The sequence below is a fragment of the Cricetulus griseus genome, chromosome 2, assembly GCF_003668045.3.
Source record: "Cricetulus griseus strain 17A/GY chromosome 2, alternate assembly CriGri-PICRH-1.0, whole genome shotgun sequence".
Taxonomy (NCBI): Eukaryota; Metazoa; Chordata; class Mammalia; order Rodentia; family Cricetidae; genus Cricetulus; species Cricetulus griseus.
In genome coordinates this window covers 344,110,707-344,129,299 of record NC_048595.1, presented here as the reverse complement: position 1 = coordinate 344,129,299, position 18,593 = coordinate 344,110,707, and the positions used below count along the sequence as shown (strand labels likewise).

Sequence of the window (18,593 nt, the reverse complement as noted above, 5' to 3'; positions counted from 1 at the left end):
AGACATTCAGGTCACTTTGCAGTTCGAAAGTGGTTACACAAACTATTTTTTTTAAGCTTTTAAAAGAAGCCTTTATTTATTTTGTAGTATGTGCATTACAAGAAACAAAACACAAGAAGCCAAGAACAGTCTCCCAGTCACAAGCAGCTCAGGTGTCCTTCTAGATGCTGCAAATGTACATACATTTAAGGAATTGAGATATACAGTATGTACCAAGCTTTCCCCCACATTGTGAATATTACCAACTATAAACCTCATGGTACATGAGTATTTTGATAACCAAGAATATACCATGCCATCTCAGTCTTTCAGACAAAACTGTAATCCTGTCTTCCTTGGCAACAAAACTTTCATAGAAGACAAAAATGGCAGCTGGCTTCTAGATGGAAGTACTGGCAAAGTTACAATTAAAATTCTGCATTCCCTCAATGCTCAGCTTCCAAGGAAACACAAAGCAACAGATCAACTAAGTGCAGCATTCCTAAGTTTACCATCAGATCTATACACTAAAATATGAAGGTGTGTTCCTGCTCAATAAATGTATTCCTGTGGAGCACTGAAGATGCACCTATGGCATGTGTCCTCAGGATGTCAATCTCAACACAGCACATTACCCTGTGAACCTCTCTCTGCCTCTCCAGTTAGCCTAGCAACATGAATTAATTCACACTGTCCAGACATGGCTTAACAATTCAAGAGGCACCTTTTCTGTCAACCTATGAAGCTATACTTTTGACCATATGCTCTCCTTTAGGACATTCATGAAGGTCAGATGTTGTGGGATGAACTTTGTACACAATGAACACAAGTATCTCCCCATATGCACATATGGATCCCTGCGTACAGCTGTGTCTTCTAGATGTGGTGGTCCTAGCAAAGAGCTCTTCCTCCATCCATCCTCTTCTCTGAACAACTCCGGTCCAGGATGATTCTGCCAGTCTTACGAAGGTCACCCCCAGAAGACAGCCCTTCCTTTGGGCACTGGGACTTATCCTTTAATACTTGGCACATTCAACATTAACTGAGATGCACACCGGAACTGTGGCCAGGCCCGTGGAACCAACCAGCAGGCACAGTGCCTTACCCTGCACTATTCTTTCCCCTATCCATCTCCACCTGGTAACAGTATCTGCTCAAAGATAAAGTTTAACAATTCCACACCTCCACATAACCATTCCTATGAAATAATAATCCTTAAGCGGTGTTAACCCTCTATTTTTACCATGTGCAGTTTTTACATTTATTAATTAGTATATGTGGGCACATGAATGCCACTGTACTTGTATGGAAGCTATAAGACAATTTGTGAATCACTTTTCTCCATTCATCATGTGGATCCTGGAGCGGTCACCAGCTGGGTGGCAAGTGCCTTTATCTGCTGAGCCATCCCACCAGTCTATTATGCACATTTTCTTACTGTTTTGAGACAAGTCTATTTAGCCCTGGCTGGCCTGGAACTCACAAATTCCTCCTGCTTCAACCTAGGATTAAAGGTATACATTGCCACACCAAGTCTATTATGCACTTAAAAGTCTAAAGACTGGATGTTTCCAATAACGCTTCTGTTTCCCCAGCATATGTACAATGCAGTGCAGTAAATAAACTGTACATACCTATAAATACAATGTTACATGAACTATTTTAATATCACAGGAAGAAATGAAAGTCATAAGCCATAGCATTTATCAAACACATTGTTGAGGACATCAGGCAGACAGGACAGAAAAATGTGAGTGCAACTCTGCTGTAGATCTCAAATGCTGGTGACATTTCTTAACTTCGGGGTTGGTAGAAGCTAGAGACCTGTTATGTTAATATATCCCACACATTTTATTTGATATTTGAAAGGCTGTTGGATCCTGTATAGAAAGTTGGTAGTTAAGGAAACTAAATCAAGCTAGACATAGTCTGGGTTCTAAGCTGCAATGTTCGAATTCTCCACAATGTAATCCTAACCAGTTAGTTAGTCCTGTGGAATCTTCAACAGGAAGACACGCTATTATGTGAACTTCAGGAGCAAAGAGCCCACCCTTGCCATATGTGAAGAGGTAATACTAGCCCTCCTGAGACATTCATTTCTTCATCTGACATTTCTTCTTTTGTCTTTTTCTAATTTTTTTTGTTTTGGGATTCTGAATTGTATTGTTATTTATCTTGGAATTCCATCTTCAGAAAAATTCTGATACCTGTAATACTGCAGGCTTAGAATGCCCAGAGTTAAAAAATGAGTGTGTAGGAAATCATTCCATGTATCAGATAGATAGAACTCTAGTGAGGGATTCAGCTTTGATCATGCATGACCAACAACCAAAGACAGCCCTTGGTAAAAGCTGAATCATGCTCACATGTGATTATAAATGCATGTGGATTGATTCTCTAAAGGGTAGCTATGTAAAAGAACAAAATTTCAAAAAAAAACCCTAAATTGCAAAGATCTAAATAGCTCTTATTAACTGTTGATAAAAGGGTTATATGCAGTCATCAGAACAGAAGACTCTCCATGTGGGTGTTTTGAAGATAGATTTAGCAAAAACAAGGAAACAGCATAGAGTACAAAGCAAATTCATTAACAACAGCTTGATTTGCTTGTATGGGTTAAAGTGGGGAGGGGTGACTTCCATTAACAGTGTTAAAATACAGACACCTAAATATAGGGATCCCCAGAGATCAGGCTCTTGCACTCCCTCCCTGCCTTAGGAACTTAGAGAGTGAATCCTACAGAGAAGGATCATCAGAGAAGTTAGAAGGACTAGTGACTGGAGTGCTGTCCCTGTGGGGCTAGCATGGGTAATCATGCTGTCTTTATCACAATGTGCTTTGGTGATTATTGCCTTGGCTCTGGTTCCTATTGACATCAGGGAAGAGAGTTGCCTACAAGGTCCACTAACTGTGAGATACACTGGGGAGAGAGGACTCAGAAAGTGAGCCAGATGAGCAAAACAGAGTGACTTGAGCGATGCCTCGTCCTCTTGCAGGTATAGGGCAATGAGTAGACACTTGTAGACCCTTTGTGCTCTGGAAGGGAGCACTGTACAACTTGATGGTTAAAATTCTCTTGATTATGACATCCCTGTGAATACTGAAAATATCTTATTTGCCTATGTCATGAATGCCTTCTAAAGGGGAACAAGAGAAATTAGGGAACTGAGTTTTTATTGTTGCTGTTGTTTGTTTTGAGACAGGGTAGTCTTGCTTTTATAATCCCAAGTGCTGGGATTACAGGCCTTGGGCTACCACACTCTGTCAGACTGTCCTAAACAATAAGCATGCCTATCTTCAGAGTTAGGTAGGGTCTGTCCTGAAGTTTGAGGTAGCAAAGGAGATGTGAAATATGAAGGCAGAGGTGTCAAACTTTCTGTTGCCTTTAGGTACAGGTAGGTTGTAGGGGAAGCTGTAGCCACGCCTGGGCAGGCTTGTGAGGGCATGGTCAGAGTGAGTAGGGCATCTGTGTTTTCGGTTTCTGTTTCTCTTTGTTTCTTGTTGTACAGACTACCACCGGCTGGCTGGTTCGCTCTGTAAGTAAGGCTTTTCCCTATTAAATACCCTTATATTTCTACCTGACTCCGTATTGGTAATTACCTACTATAGGTATTGTTATTTGTTTAGATTAATATCAGGGCTTTCAATTTGATTCCACTGGTCAAACTGTCTGTTTTTGTGCCCATACCAAGCTGTTTTCATTATAATACATTTATACTAGTGCTTGAAATCTGGAATGGTGATGCCTCCAGAAGTTCCTTTATTTATTTTTAAATTTTTATTAGTTCAAGTTAGCCAACAAGATTGTTTCAAATGAAAGTCCCTTCTCCCTCTCCCTCCCCTCACCCCTGCAGTGGCCTCCCAGACAGCATCTGGGGTTGATGTGCTCTCACTTGTTCAGGCCAACTGTTTCTGTGGTTTTCTCCAACCTGGTACAGACCCCTTCAATCTTCATTCTCCCTTCTCTTCAACTAAATTCCCGATTTCAGCTCAGTGAATATCTGTGGATGTCTGTCCTGCTTCCATCAGCAACTGGATGAGGCCTCTAGGATGGCATAAAGAGAAGTCATCAATCTCATTTTAGGGGAAGGGCTTTTAGGTTATCCTATCCACCATTTCTTGGATTGTCAGATTGTGTCATCCATGTAGGTCTCTGGAGATATCCCTAGTTCCAGATCTCTTCTCGGACCTATAGTGGCTACAGCTTCCCCTACAGTAGGTCATCTGTAGGAAGAGATAGTGCTTTTGGCAAAAGCAGGCTTGTGGTGCCTGCCACAGCTCTGCCTGGGTTTTGTTAATTTCTTAGTCTTGAAATGATTGGGACCTTGGCAGTCTAGCTGATCCTGTCCACTGAGGACATAGACCTGGGCAGAAGTCATGGAGCAGGTCTGTATTCATTAGAAAGCATTTGGCATCCTGAGTTGTCAGCTTTTCCGTCGATCTGAGCAGATCTGGTCTGCTGGATCTGGGATCTGAAAGAACAGGGAGGACTACAGTCTAATGCTGCAGACAATCTTACTTCAGTTTCAGTGTACTTTTCTACACAAATGTAACAAAGAAAGGAATGGTCCACCAAAGGTTGTTTGAGTTCAGAGAAACATATAAATAGAAGTCAGTAAACATTCAAACCACCACATTCCACTACCTGGCCCCACAAGCTTATAACAATATCATAATGCAAAATGCACTTAGTCCAATCTCAAAGGTCCCCATAGTCTGTCACAATCTCAACAATGTTCAAAAGTCCAAAGGTCAAAGTCTCTTCTGAGATTTATGAAGTCACTTGTCTATAGTCCCCTATAAAATATAAATCAAAAAACAGATCACATTATATGTCCAATGTATAATGGCACAGGATATACAGTACTGTTCCAAAATGTAGGAAGGGAACATAGTGAGGAAATACTGGACCAAAGCAAGAAAGAAAACCAGCTGGGCTAACTCCAAACTCTTTATCTCCATGTCTGATGTCAAAGCATTCTTCAGATCTCCAACTCTTTTCAGCTTTGTTGAGCACAATACACTTCTTTCTCTTGGGCTGACTCCACTCCCTGTTAGCAGCTGTCCTTGGCAGGTATCTGACAGCTCTGGCATCCCCAGCATCTTGGGTCTTCAAGGCAATACAGGATTCAACTCCACAGCTTCACGAAATAGCCTTTCTAGGCCTCCATTGACAGATGCCTGGCCTCCATGGCTTTCCTCAATCTTGGAAGCAAATTACACAGCCCCTTTCTTCTATCCTTAACTCCAGAACCCCATGGCCAAAGCTGCCAAGTTCTGCTGCCTGCTGGGGCAAGAACATGGTCCCCTCATTAATTACATCTTCACCAGCTTTCTGTTTTCAATGGTTACCTTCACTGCCTAAGTATGGCTGTCTGTAAATTTGTTCTGTAGACCTCCAACACAGAGATCTGCCAGCCTCTGCTTTCGGGATTAAAGGTATGCACCACCACACCTAGCTCTAAGCTTTCCTTTTAATCCCTTTTCCAAGTTGGAAACTTAGCTGGGTGGGATCTTGGCTTGAAGTCACCACTCTCTTTATTCTACTTCTTAATCCATTTATCTGCTTGAACACAGGTCATAGCTCCATTCCAGTTCCAAGTACTCCTTTTCTGCTCAGCTTGCTCCTTTTCATTATAAATCTTTATAAGCAAGAGCACCAGTAACCACATGACAGGGTCTATACTAGGCTATCTTGAGATTTCCTCTGCCAAAGGAATTAATCCAGATTTCTTCACATTAGCCTCAGGCAGACTCTTTGGACAAGGGTAAAAGCCAGCCACATTCTTCATCAAAATATTTCAAGAAAAATCTAGGCAACATATTAAAATTCTTCTCCTCTGAAACCTCTTGAGTCAGCCCCCCTAAACCCGACCCCAGTTCAAATCCTTATCAGCACCACCATGTCTCCCATGCTTTTACTAATATGCTCAATTTAGCAGTGCTTACAGCATTTGACTGCTTTCCTAACCAATAGTATCAAAGTCCAAATTCCTCCAAACAAAAACATAGTCAGGCTTATCACAACAACACTCCAGTCCCTGGTTTCAGCTTCTGTCATAGAGTTTCTATTGCTGTGAAGAGACACTATGGCTAAGGCAACTCTTACAAAGGAAAACATTTACTAGGGTAGCTTACAGTTTAGAGATTCAGTCCATTATCATCATGGTGGGACATGGTGGCATGCAGGCAGATATGGTGCTGGAGAATGACCTGAGAATTTTACAACTTTGATCCACAGGCAACTGGAAGTGAACAGAGACACTGGGTGTGGCTTGAGCACATATAAGACTTCAAAACCTGCCTCCACAGTGACACACTTCTTCCAACAAGGCCATACAACTACAAGATCACACCTCCTAATAATGCCATTCCCTATGAGCTTATGGGGCCAATTACATTCAAACCACCAGAGTCCTCACATTATTTTTTGAGGTAGGGTTTCTCATTAAGATTAGAGAGCTGCTATCTCCACAAACCCCTTACCCCCTTTACATAAGAACCACATGAAATAAAATGGACCTGAATTCTGTGATTGTTGGATACACACTCAGGAAAACAATCAGTCAATCTGTGGGACTGACACACCTTATTCGTCCCAACTGTCGATCACAGTTCACACATTTAAATCAATCATGAAAGGGAGGACAAACACTGAATTCCTCTCTACTGTTTTGAAAGAAAATTGCAGTATTTTCCTATGGAGAAGGAATCAGAGTTGCAGCCTAAAATACCGGGTGGAGGGAATTCAGAGGTTGTTGTTTTTATCTAATAAAAATTGTGTGTGTGCTCTTTTCCTGACATTAATGATGTTTGTGGTATTCATCAGTATGCTTGAAAGGCTTGAATAGAGGTCTGCAAAGATACATGCCCAAGTCCCTGGAACCTGTGAGCATTACCTGATTTAGAAAGAAGTATGATTTTTGGGTTAGAAAGCTAGCATGTTGCACACCGGTCCCACAAGGCATTGCTCCAGGGCTACTGTGGTGTCAAGAGCAAGTTCCTCTGACCTTTACCCTCAGCACATGATCTGCTCTTGCATGCTGGTTAATTTGCATTAGTATGCCAGGAAGGGAGCCGAGGGATTCACAACTGCCATCCTAGCAAGGACACTTGGTAGTCTAGGTCCAATATTCTTCACAAAGGAAATCAGCAGGAAGGCTCCTTTATAAACTTGAAGGAAAATAGGTGGTTGAAAAAGTTAAACAAGTTTCTGAAAGGGTTAAACTAAACTAAAAGGCTTTACCTCTAGGAATGAAGGAACCAGACCCTCACTCAGCCCCTGCTTTAGAAGCCATGACAGGCTACAGAAAAGCCGCGTCGGCCTGTAACGAAACTCCAGATCCTCTGCCCCCCACCCCCCACCCCGTCACCCCACACCCACCCCCACACCCCCGCCACTAGGTACTTGGTTCCTGGGAACTGTTTGGACACAAAAGAAACTCCAGGGGAGACCAAAACTTCCCCTGTAGTATCCAGGATACAGTTCTGAAAACTATTGGTATCTATGAACAACAGGCCACCTACAAGTAACAAGCCAAAGCCATAGAGACCACAGAATGTTCATCTCAGCACTGACCAATGAGAATAATTGTTACACAGGTATTTCATGCCAAAATATGACTTTGAGAAATTTCTTGATTGTTTCCCAAATGTCAACCAATCAGAAACCCACCCGTACCTACTGATGTAATCCTGTAACTTTAAAACCTAGCAGTAGACAGGGCCTCCTTGGAGGCTGCTGCATCAGCTTGCTAGACAGGATCTCTCCCATGGTAGGATAGACAATTTAATCAACCTTGTGCATTTGCATTGGTGGTCTGTCTCCCAGGTCTCTTTGGGATCCTTGTGACTCGGGCACAACAGTTTTCTGTAAGAAAAAATAAATGGGGTCGGAAATCAGGCCTCTCTTGTTCCATGTAAACAGTCTAGTGAAGAGAACCCCTGGCCTCTTCTCAGGGAGAGAGAAAAAAGAAAGGGTGGCCTTCGGGAGACTTGAGATGGACCTGACCATGTCTGTGAATACATCTCCTAGGTTTGCCCTTCTACTTATATGATCTTCAAAGAGCCCATTCAGTTGGTGGAGTGGGGGTTTTGTTCTCTCTCATTTCTAAAAGGTTTTACAAATGTGTCACTCCTTCAAGCAAAGCCATTGCAACATGTTTAAAAGGTAAACAGACACTATGGCAGCCTCTAAAGTAGAAGCTGAGCGTGACAGAATTCAAATCTGACCCAGGTCTACCGGATTTATTGAGTAGCTGAAAGACCCAGAAAAGAAATTAAACTTGAGAGACTAAATCCAGTATGAGCACCTCCAGTATCTCAGAAAGCTAAACTTCTAACTGTTCACTTCCTGTGAATACATTTCTTAACTTCCTCCCACATACAGAACTCTGAAACCCACAAGGAAGAAAGGTGTAAGACACTCCAATACCAAGAACATACAGCCAGCAAAGAGTGGAAACCCAGATTCCAGAGTTTGGCTTGGAAGTCCCTCAGCATACTTTTCTCGGAACAAACATAAGATTTCTGTGCACGGAACACTGCATGTGAGGAGACTGTGGAACATAAAGTCTGTTAGTGGGATTAAGAATAAGCAATATACAATATTATTCCTACTGAATTTTTCTCTTGTCATCTTTATGATAGAGATAGGATTCAAGTGTTCATTGCAGTTGCTCATTATACATTCAGAGACACAACAAGGGCATTTATGTGTTTGATAATTTAGCATCTACTTTGTTGTACATATTTGTGCATGAGAAATCAATGCCCATCACCAACATTTTAAGTAATGAAGTATTTACATAAAAACCTCGAAAGAAGTGGAAATTGCATTAAATACTGATTTTCATTCGGAATAACTGCCATAATAAAATAAATAACATTATACATTACTTTTTTTCTTTTTATGCTCAATATGTCACGTCTTAGCCAATATCCAAGATTGTTCCCTCAAGTTAATACAATAACTTAAAAAAAAAAAAAAACAGGTCAGGGATATATCACATGTGGGGTAGTTTGATGTCAGCCCCACACAAGCTAAAGTCACCTGAGCTCTCAGCTACTGCTCCAGTATCATACATGCCACCATGTTCCCCACCATGATAAGGGACTAAGCCTCTAAAACTGTAAGCAAGTCCCCAGTCAAATGCTTTCTTTTATAAGAGTTGCCGTGGTCATGGTGTCTCCATAGAACAGTGACTAGAACACAGCCGTTAAGTTATGCCTGGTCCCCAAGTTCCCTGCCTCTGCACTTGGGTTATTTAGAGTTTGAACTCTTTCTTCAAACTTCTGCTCACCATGCTGTTCTCCAGCTCTGTAGCAAACCCAGTCTGGAACTGACAGGGAAGACATGCCACCTCTTCTGGGTGAATCTGAATTAACACCTCCGTGGACATTGGCACCTGCTGTGGCCCCCTTGGCCTCCTCTGCTGGAACACTGCCTTTACCACTATGTAGCTTCTGCCACAAAAATCCATTTCTACATGAATTTCTGTGTAAGGTGTTAAAATAGTTAAAATAGTTAAATATTATTTAGTGCTGCATGAACAACCTGCTAGAGAACTTTCTCATTGCTTTCTAAGTCTGTAGCTATGAGTCAAAAACATTTCTAGACAGCTAGTTTATGGCAGCCATGAATGCCAGTAATTGATGGAATCATCTATGATAAATCAAAACTTACCCAGTCAAGACCTGGGCAGGGGATAACTGAATATCAGGATTTCTTAATGGGTGTAAAGCCAATAAGTACAACCAGAGCAGGAGAACATGGAGAGGGGTTTTTTACATGGAGCAGGTAAAGAAGACCGCTGGGGCATATTTAGTTTAGACTGCATAGTGCTGAGCAGGCTTGGTGTAGGTCCCTGGAGAGGTGCCAAACATGTGCCCAAACATTTAACCCAAACTCATGGAGAACATGTTTGAAGGTTAAAACAGAGCAAGACCACTCATGAACATACCCTACTGTATAGAGACAGTAGATAACCCAGTTCTGGGCATGTTCAGCCACTTTTTCCTGAAGGGTTTTGGCTAGAATAGCAGAAAAAGACACCGTGAAGGTGACTAGCCATAGCACTTTTCACTCAGGGTGAAAAGTGTGTGTTCTCTGTTTTTCTGAGAAGTAGAACCTTCACTCTTCATTCCTGGCCCTTCTTTCCAGATTTCTTTCACATGTGTGAAAGTGTTTGCATGTTGGGCCTCCTAAAACAAGACTAGTGTGCATCCTGTGTACAAGACTCACACACATTGTATGTATAAGACTCACACTCATCCTGTATACAAGACTCACATGCACCCCACGTACAGTAAAATAGTGCCATCCATGCACACTGTCCTCTGGTGTCTTTGGTGTCAGCCACAGTGGGGACATCCACTCTGCCCCATCATGTGCTCAGCAGAGACTCTGTTGTACACAGACATCCCCATCACAGCTCACCAGGAATCTGGGAAAAATCAATCTGCTCAAAAGCTGAATTTCCGTAGATTGGGATGACAAGGGAATTTTTTTTTTACCCAACTGAGAAACGGTTTTGGATTTGAGTGTAGCTTGTGTTGAGCAACAGCGCCCTCTGTTGGGTCCCTTAGGAACAACAGTCTTTTTTACATGTGACCTCGTTATAGGAGAGCCATACTGTAAGGAGGGCTGAAGAATATCAGAGAAGCTTGAGGCGTTTGTCAGGGTGCTTTTCCCCACCACCTGTGACAGCTCCCTTGTCACTCAGAGCCTGATTTCCCAATCCTGACATCCTTAGGCTGCTCAAGATGTACTGGCTCTCCTCCCTCTCCCAGCCATGGTAGCTTTCCTACTCTACCTCCTCTGCATGTCCCCATCACTTCCCTTTTTCTCCTTGCCCTTCATTTTCTCAAAACTGTAGCCTAAGACCTTGAGATATGAGGAGGACAATGAAGGCAGTGATCTGTGCTAGGATAATGGATATACACAGCTTTTTTCCCAACCTCAGGATTCCTCCGTGAATGTTAAGTGTCTTCTTTAGACAGTGATCCAGCCCTGGCTGCCAGCTAGAGGGTCTCCATAGAAAGGGAGTTTGTAGAGCTGGAGAGATGACTCCGTGCTTAAGATCACTTGCTGTTCCTGAAGAGGACCTGGGCTCAATTAGCAGCACCCATGTCAGGCAGCTCCCAATTACCTGTAACTCCCATTACAGGGGATCTGATGTCGTCTTTTGACCTCTGTGGGTAACTGTGAAATGCAGTACACACAGAGTCCCACATACACATAAAATAGATGAATGAATTTTTAAAAGGAGTATTGGGGGCTAGGCAGAGGATGGAGGAGATAAGACATCTCAGACCAAAGTGGGAAATGGTCCTATAATGTTTCCTTCAGTTAAGATTAGCAACAACCCTCACTTTACTGCAATAGACCAGGGATGCTTTTAGGGAGAAAATGTATTTTTTAAGCATCAGAGAGTTTTCTTTGGTAAAACATAGTACCATTCTTGAAGAAGTCACTGAAGTACTTAGAGACATTATCATGACTCCAGGTTTTACCTTTGGGAACTGCACAAAAAACTGGCCTCCATCCCTTCACTGGGCAAAAACATTCTGCAATTCATAGCTCAACTAAATTCTAAATTAAGTAGAAGAATGCTTTCCTTCAATTAGATAGTGAAGCTTTAAAAGGTTTGATGATTCCACAGGTTCTGCTAGATTAACAGCTGTCCTTCAACAGAGGACACTGTGCAAATGTTGCCTTACCGAGACATGTGGATGCTGAAAAACATACCTAAGCCACATCCTTGTGTAGCACTGCCGAGAATTTGCCCCAGACCACTAGGCCACAGTCATTCTCCCAGGTGAAATACTCTGCTGCTGACTTCAGCCATTTTCACATAGGTTTGAAGTGCTCTTCAACTTCTTTGTGACCCTGGGGGTCCAAACTCTAATAAAAAAAGAAAAGGAAAAAAATTTTGAAAAGGAGAAGGGGATAAGATAATGTTTAAAAACCTTTACAACACTAAAAGTTTATTTCAGAATCATTAATTAATATTTGGAACTTTTCTTCACTGTTTCACACTTCTGCAGCAGCTTCAAACTGAGTGGCTTGTGTGAGACCACTAGGCCCAGAACAGAAAAAACGAACAAAACCAATCCAAACGAAAACAAAAGCTAGTTGAGCGCCATTCTGCTATGTTGGGTTGAGCCTATTTAATAAGCTTATTCTTTTACAGCTGCTCTCACTCTCCAAAAGGCTTTCCCAAATGTTTTCTGAGTGATTCCAGGAACACAGGCTGGGTGTTATGTTCATCTGAGTTCCCAGGTGATAGTAGAGCGGCTCTGAGGGGACAAGGTCTATCCATATGTCTTAGCTTGAAGCAACACCACTGCATAATTCTTTCTCTTATCACCCCCCACACACACTTCACAGATCAGGGCTCCGAGGAAAATTTGGAAGTATACTGTCAGCGGGGCATGGTACATATATGTTTTCCATTTGCTTTCTATTGCTGTGATAAGTACTGTGATCTAACAGAGACTTCTGGGAGGAGTTTGTTTGGCTTACATTTCTACATCATGCTCTGTCATTGAAGAAAGCCAGGGCAAGAGCTCGAGTCAGGAACTGAAGCAGAAACCAATGAGGAGCTCTGTTTACTGCCTTATTCTTTGTGGTTTACTAAACTGGCTTTCTTAAACAACCCAGGCCCACCTGGCCAGGAGTGACAATGCCTACAGTGAACATTAACTAGAAATCAAGAAAATCTGCATAGATGTATCTACTCACAGGTCAATCTGATAGAGGCAATTCTCTGTTGGGATTCCCTTATCTCAAGGGATTCCTTCCCTTGTCTAGGTTTGTATCAAATTGACAAAAGCTAGCCAGCATACCTGTGACCCCAGAACTCAGGAGGAGGTGGCAAGGGGACCATGAGTTTAAGACTGGCCTCAACAGAATAGACAGATCTCGTGTGCAAACCAAAGCACGTGGCTGATGTTTTCCGTGGGCTGCCTTCTGTGACCTGGCAGACGGTTCTAAATGCAACATAAGAGAACCCTCATTTGCCCAGCCACACAGAGCGCAGCCAACGACACATATTTAGAACAAAATTGAGATTTCCTACATCTGAGGAGTGATGCAGACTTCTCAAGAGAGAATTTACTTATTTATTCAGTTATTTGTGTTGTTGCTAGTGGAATCAGTTTTATTCAGAAAAGAAAATACTCAAAACAAAACAAAAAAATTCAAAACACACACAAGAGAGGGTATGGGTCAGGGAGGTATGTGTCCAGCCTCAGCCACCAGCCCATGTGGTTTGGGCAGCAATAAGGGAAATTGAGTAATGGCCCCCAAAATAATGGTGTGTGTGTGTGTGTGTGTGTGTGTGTGTGTGTGTGTGTGTGTGTGTGGAAAGAAAGAGCAAAACAGCTGAAGGAGGTGTGGGGGAAGGGACAGATAAGGTCATTACTGGGGACACTGCAGGGGGGAGGCCATTTCATAGCATTTCTTGTTGATCAAATTAACATGGGTACCTTCTTTGCTCATCAGCAGACTAGCATCATGGTGACAGTGATGTTGAAGGCGGTGCTCCTCCTGTGCTCGTGATATTAAGATCTATTGTAAATTTCCCATCCTGCAGAGCAAATACCAGGTCACAGAACATTTCTGATCCCCAAGTGTCAGCCCATTCATAAAAAACTTGACCAGTCTTCACCTACCAGGACACCAATGAAGGTCTTTCTGGGGGACGACCACCAAAATGGAGGACAAGTCCTTGTAGCCTACAATGGCTGAATCCTGACAGGTCCTGTCTGCCACGAGGCTGTCTATGGAGGTGATCTTACAGCAGGCCATGGCACTGCTGCTTGGGCTCTCAGGCAAGCTCAAGAGAGAATTTATGTCACCCAGCAGGTAACAACTTAAAAATATTTTACAACTGCATAATAAACATCAGCATTTTTGGTGATGGCATCGAGTCTTCACTGCTCTGTTCTTCACCTTCAATAACCAGTTATTAACAACTTAATTTCTGTGTCAAAAGTTAGTTTTCAGTATCAAATGATATATATATATATATATATATATATACATACACATACATAGCGACATAATGATATAAAAGTCTGTCTCTCATGTAAAGTAAATTTAATTCTCTCTCATGTAAAGCAAATTTCGAGATTAAGCCTGGTGTCGGCATAGGCAGCCATCAGTTATGAAGGACACAAGAAACTTCTGTCTTGATGTTCTGCCAAGCACAACAAATTCTTCCACCTCCTGATTTTGAAGTAGGTTCTTGACCTTTAGACACCGTGTCCACATTCCAAATTGCCAGGAGCTACAGAGGAGAAAACCCTGAGCCAGAAGAGGCCATTAAGAAGGGAAGTCTGGAAACTAGACCTTTGTTCTTTGTTTCAGAATTCTGTGTAATAGCTAAAATTGAGATGTTGGAGGACATGAGAGAGAAAGGTTTGAACTCATCATTAGTATTCATTTCCTAGCAATTCTTGTCTGGGAATTATGGGCATGGGATGGAGTAGTTGCTTAATACTGTGATGACTTGAGAGCTGTTTCATTTTTTTTAACTACCTCATGATGGTCCTACTGATTAATTGATTTAATAGCTTTTGAATGCCAGTGGGACTGAGAGACAATAGAATTGCAACACTCCTCCGTTGCTTCATTTCAGAAAGTCCAGCTCTTTATGTATACCCTATTTATATGCTGTAGAATCCTTCACATCTGAGTTAGTTTGTGTAGTGTAGCTCTGCTTTTCTGCATTTTCCAAAGAGCCAAATAAAAAATGCTACTCTCTCAGCTGTGTATGCCAACACTGTTACACGGTTGAACCACTAGATGGCGATTGTGTTCTCAAAAAATTATCCTGTTCTCTTGAAGCTAGGAATCAGGAAAAAAAAAAAATTTTTTTAAATGAAGGAATAGCAATGACCCTGGGTCCCTAAACTCTAGATGTAAGAAATACTATTGCCTTCATTTTCTACAAATCAATGTATTCAGTTTACTCAAGACACAAGGAATATTAAATCCCAAAATCATGTTTGGAGCATCTCCTCTTCCATGGCACCATCACCAAGGACAAGTATCCCTTCTGCCTCACAGGGCCACCCAAATCCACAGGACTACTTCACCTTGGACTGGAATCTCTAGAACTGTGAGCCAAAATAAACACTTTCTTTTTACACATTAATTGTCTCCAGTGTTTCATCAGAGTGATGGGAACTAATACAGAAGACAAATACAATAAATCCTGTTGTCTTTACCAGTTGAGACTTTCAACAGTAAAAGCAAAGCAGCAAGTGCCAAATACCCCTGTACTCTTTTGGATCAAGGTCAAGAACACTCACTCAGCGTGTAAACAATGGGTAACACCAAGCTGCTGTACAGCTTGTATTGTACAGCTGCTGTGGACTGAGTTGTATTTCCCAGGAATTTATATGTTGGAGCCCTAACCAACTGTCTGTTCTTTTGCTACTCCTGTGGTGTTTTTTATGGCAGTCCCAGGCAACTAATGTACCTCCCCGGCACACAGCTCTGGCAGGATGAACCACAGTAGAACAGAAATCCAGGCATGGCCCCACTCCTATTACAGGTGACCCAGAGACAGAAAGGAGTATTTCTGTGAAGAGACACCATGACCAAGGCAATTTATAAAACAAAGTGTATAATTGGGGGCTTGTTTACAGTATTAGAGTGTGAGTTCATGACCTTCACAGTGGGCAACCATGGAGGCAGCAGCAGACAGGCATGGTGCTGGAGCAGTAGCTGAGAGTTTATATCCTGATCTGCAGGCTGAAGGCAAAGGACCAAGATTTGGCCTAGCATGAGGTTTTGAAACCTCAAGGCCCACCATCAGTGACACACCTCCACCAACAAGGTCACACATCCTAATCTTTCCTAAAAGTCCATGAGCTGGGTACCAAATATTTAAATATATGTGCACACGAGGGGGCATTCTCATTCAAATGAGCACAGGGAGTTTGTAGGACTTCAGTTTTAATGCTGACTGTATAAGAGTTACAGGGTTACTAACCAGTCTGCTTCTTCTGCTATCCAAAAGTAACCAGTAGAGTTATGGCATCTGCCTGGCACTCCATCAGAGGACAGGAAGCATAGGCCCACAGAGGAGCTTCAGAGGAACATTAGAGAAACCAGGCAAACTCCCGAACCCATCTAGCCCACTTCACTAAACAGGCACTTTCCAGTACTGTTCTATGCACTGATTCCTCTCATGCTCACACTCTAGGCTCCTTGTTTCTTATCTGAGAAAATAGACACAAAGAAAGCCACGTATTTTTATGCAGGTTCCCAGTGTTGGTGAGAGCAACATCTGTATCCAGGCATGGGCGTAGCCTTTCCCATCTCAATCAGCGCAGCTGTGACTGCCTGCAGGCAACCCTCAATGAGATCAGGCCAGTTCCCATCATAGAAAGAAGGTCTAATGGCCTTCACCTAACATTCCACCTACTCCAACCCTCCCTCCTCCTACACCCTCCTTCCAGCTCCATGAAATTCTGCTCCTGCTGCATGTGGTCTTGGAAGGTTCTAGACTATAGAGGAGGGGCAAGGTTAACTGGAGGGGAACTTATGCTCAGCTTTGGGAAGTCACTCCCCATGCTGGGATGAGACTTTTCAGTGATGAGACTGTTTGGGGTCATCCCCATTCCTGTAAGTAACCCCTCCCCTACTCTGTTCTTTACCTTCAATAACTTGTTATTAACAGTTTAATTTCTGTGTCAAAAGTTAGTTTTCAGTATCAAATTATTTATTTATATATATTATATTATTTACATAATATATATTTACATAATGATATAAAAGTTTTTGTCTCTCATGTAAAGTAAACCTAATTCTCTCTCATGTAAAGCAAATCTCAAGATTAAGCCCGGTGTTGGCATAGGCAGCCATCAGTTATGAAGGACACAAGAAACTTCTGTCTTGATGTTCTGCCAAGCACAACAAATTCTTCCATCTCCTGATTTTGAAGTAGGTTCTTGATCTCCAGCCACCATGCCCACATTCCTAGTTGCCAGGAACTGCAAAGAGGGGAATTCTGAGCCAGCAGAGTCTTATAAATAAGCCCAATAAGTTTACCAGTTCTTCAAGCTGGACTTGGATGGAATTATTAGCTGTGCTGTCAGCGCTCTCTCTGGAGTGAATAGACGTTTGTTAATGTCTCCCCGGGAAAAGTAATACAACGGTAGACTGACCTTCATAGCCATGCCATATCCACTCCAAGGTATGCACCTGCCAGCGGGGACAGTGAGCTCTTTGGAGAAGATGGCATCTGCTGTAGACTACAGGGAGGACTTGCCATCAGGGATGAGAAAGAAAGGCCTTTAAACTAAAGGAACAGTCTGAAGCTAAGACCTGAGGGTGGGAAGAGCAAGGTTTGCTACAGTCATGTTTAGTGAGGTACCTAAAAGTGCGGAGCCAGGTGAGATGGAGCCCTGGAGGTGGAGCTCTGGAAAAGGAGCACTAGAGAGAGACGGAGCACTGTAGAGAGATGGAGCACCCAAGATGGAGCACTGGAGAGGGAGCACTGGAGAGAGATGGAAAACTAGACAGAGATGGAGCAGTGGAGAGAGATTGAGCCCTGGAGATAGATGAAGCACAGGAGATAGATAGAGCACTGAAGAGAGATGGAGCATTGAAGAATAGAGAGCCAGGATCTGAAGATCCCAGCACCAGCCAGTGAGCAGGCTACCCACGAAGGCTTTCTTGGTAGGCGACAGGCCCCCTCTACATTTGTGCATTCGTGAACTGCATGCATGCACATTTGCTCATTTGCAGCCTCACAACCACCTGGGGGCTCTTCTCGCTGTGTGAACAGGTGTACTTCACACTCACAGCGCAGGATCATGGCCAGCAATATGCAGGTGGGGCCAGCTGGGAACCTACCAGATACACCGAAGACAGATACTACTACATCATCAGGAGTGAGATCCAAGCTGCTACAGGAGGAGACAGTCCAAGCAGAGTAAAGGAGGGCTGAGGAAAAAGAAAGGTGCTGACCAGGCCCTTAGTCAACTTATGGAGCTACAACAGAAGACCACAGTCTAAGTGACTTAGAAACCACAGAAACTTATTTCTCACAGATCTTGACGTTGGAATTCCCAGATAAGGGTGCCAGCTTAGTCCAATTATGAGGGCCTGCCTCCTATTGCAAGTGACTGACTTTTCTTTGTACCCTCACAAAGCATCTTTGAAGACACCCCCCCCCTTTTGAGACAGGGTCTCACTATGTAACTAGCTGGGCAATCACAGAGAGAGACTCACCTACCTCTGCCTCCCAAATTCAACCACTACACCCAGCTGGAGAATCTTTTACTGAATGGCCCCACACTGCCTCTGTTTGTTAGGATTTCAGCATGTGCTTGGGTGACGGTGTAAACATCCAATTCCTAACTCGCACCTGCAGTGAGAAGAACAGTATAAGTAGGGACAGCATTCAAAGGGAGGCCCGCCTTAGGCCTACCTTCTAGTCAGGTGCATGTGTTCCTACAAGAACTTTCCAAGGGCTGTTGAGGCCACTTTTCTTGAGTTCTGAAAAGCCATTTTAGACCACATTAGCCATGCTATGGTTCCATCTTATGACAGAGGGTCTACAGAGAGAGCTCCTCTCTCTCCTGCTTAGTCT

At 42.9% G+C, this 18,593-nt stretch overlaps 1 long non-coding RNA gene across 12 annotated transcripts in view; it reads left to right on the top strand.

The window, feature by feature from the left end:
- LOC103161680 overlaps positions 1-18,593 on the top strand; it is a 97,267-nt gene that overhangs the window by 41,907 nt on the left and 36,767 nt on the right. For 4 of the 12 annotated variants that reach the window (XR_003482432.2, XR_004768562.1, XR_004768564.1 and 1 more), the window contains one exon: positions 13,487-15,405. The exons of 2 other annotated variants lie outside the window; for them this stretch is intronic. This is a non-coding gene — a long non-coding RNA (uncharacterized LOC103161680). Of the gene's footprint in view, positions 1-754; positions 1,621-8,368; positions 8,877-13,486; positions 15,406-18,593 lie in introns of those variants that run through there. 6 more of the 12 variants (XR_004768568.1, XR_003482437.2, XR_004768566.1 and 3 more) reach the window with 4 other exon arrangements.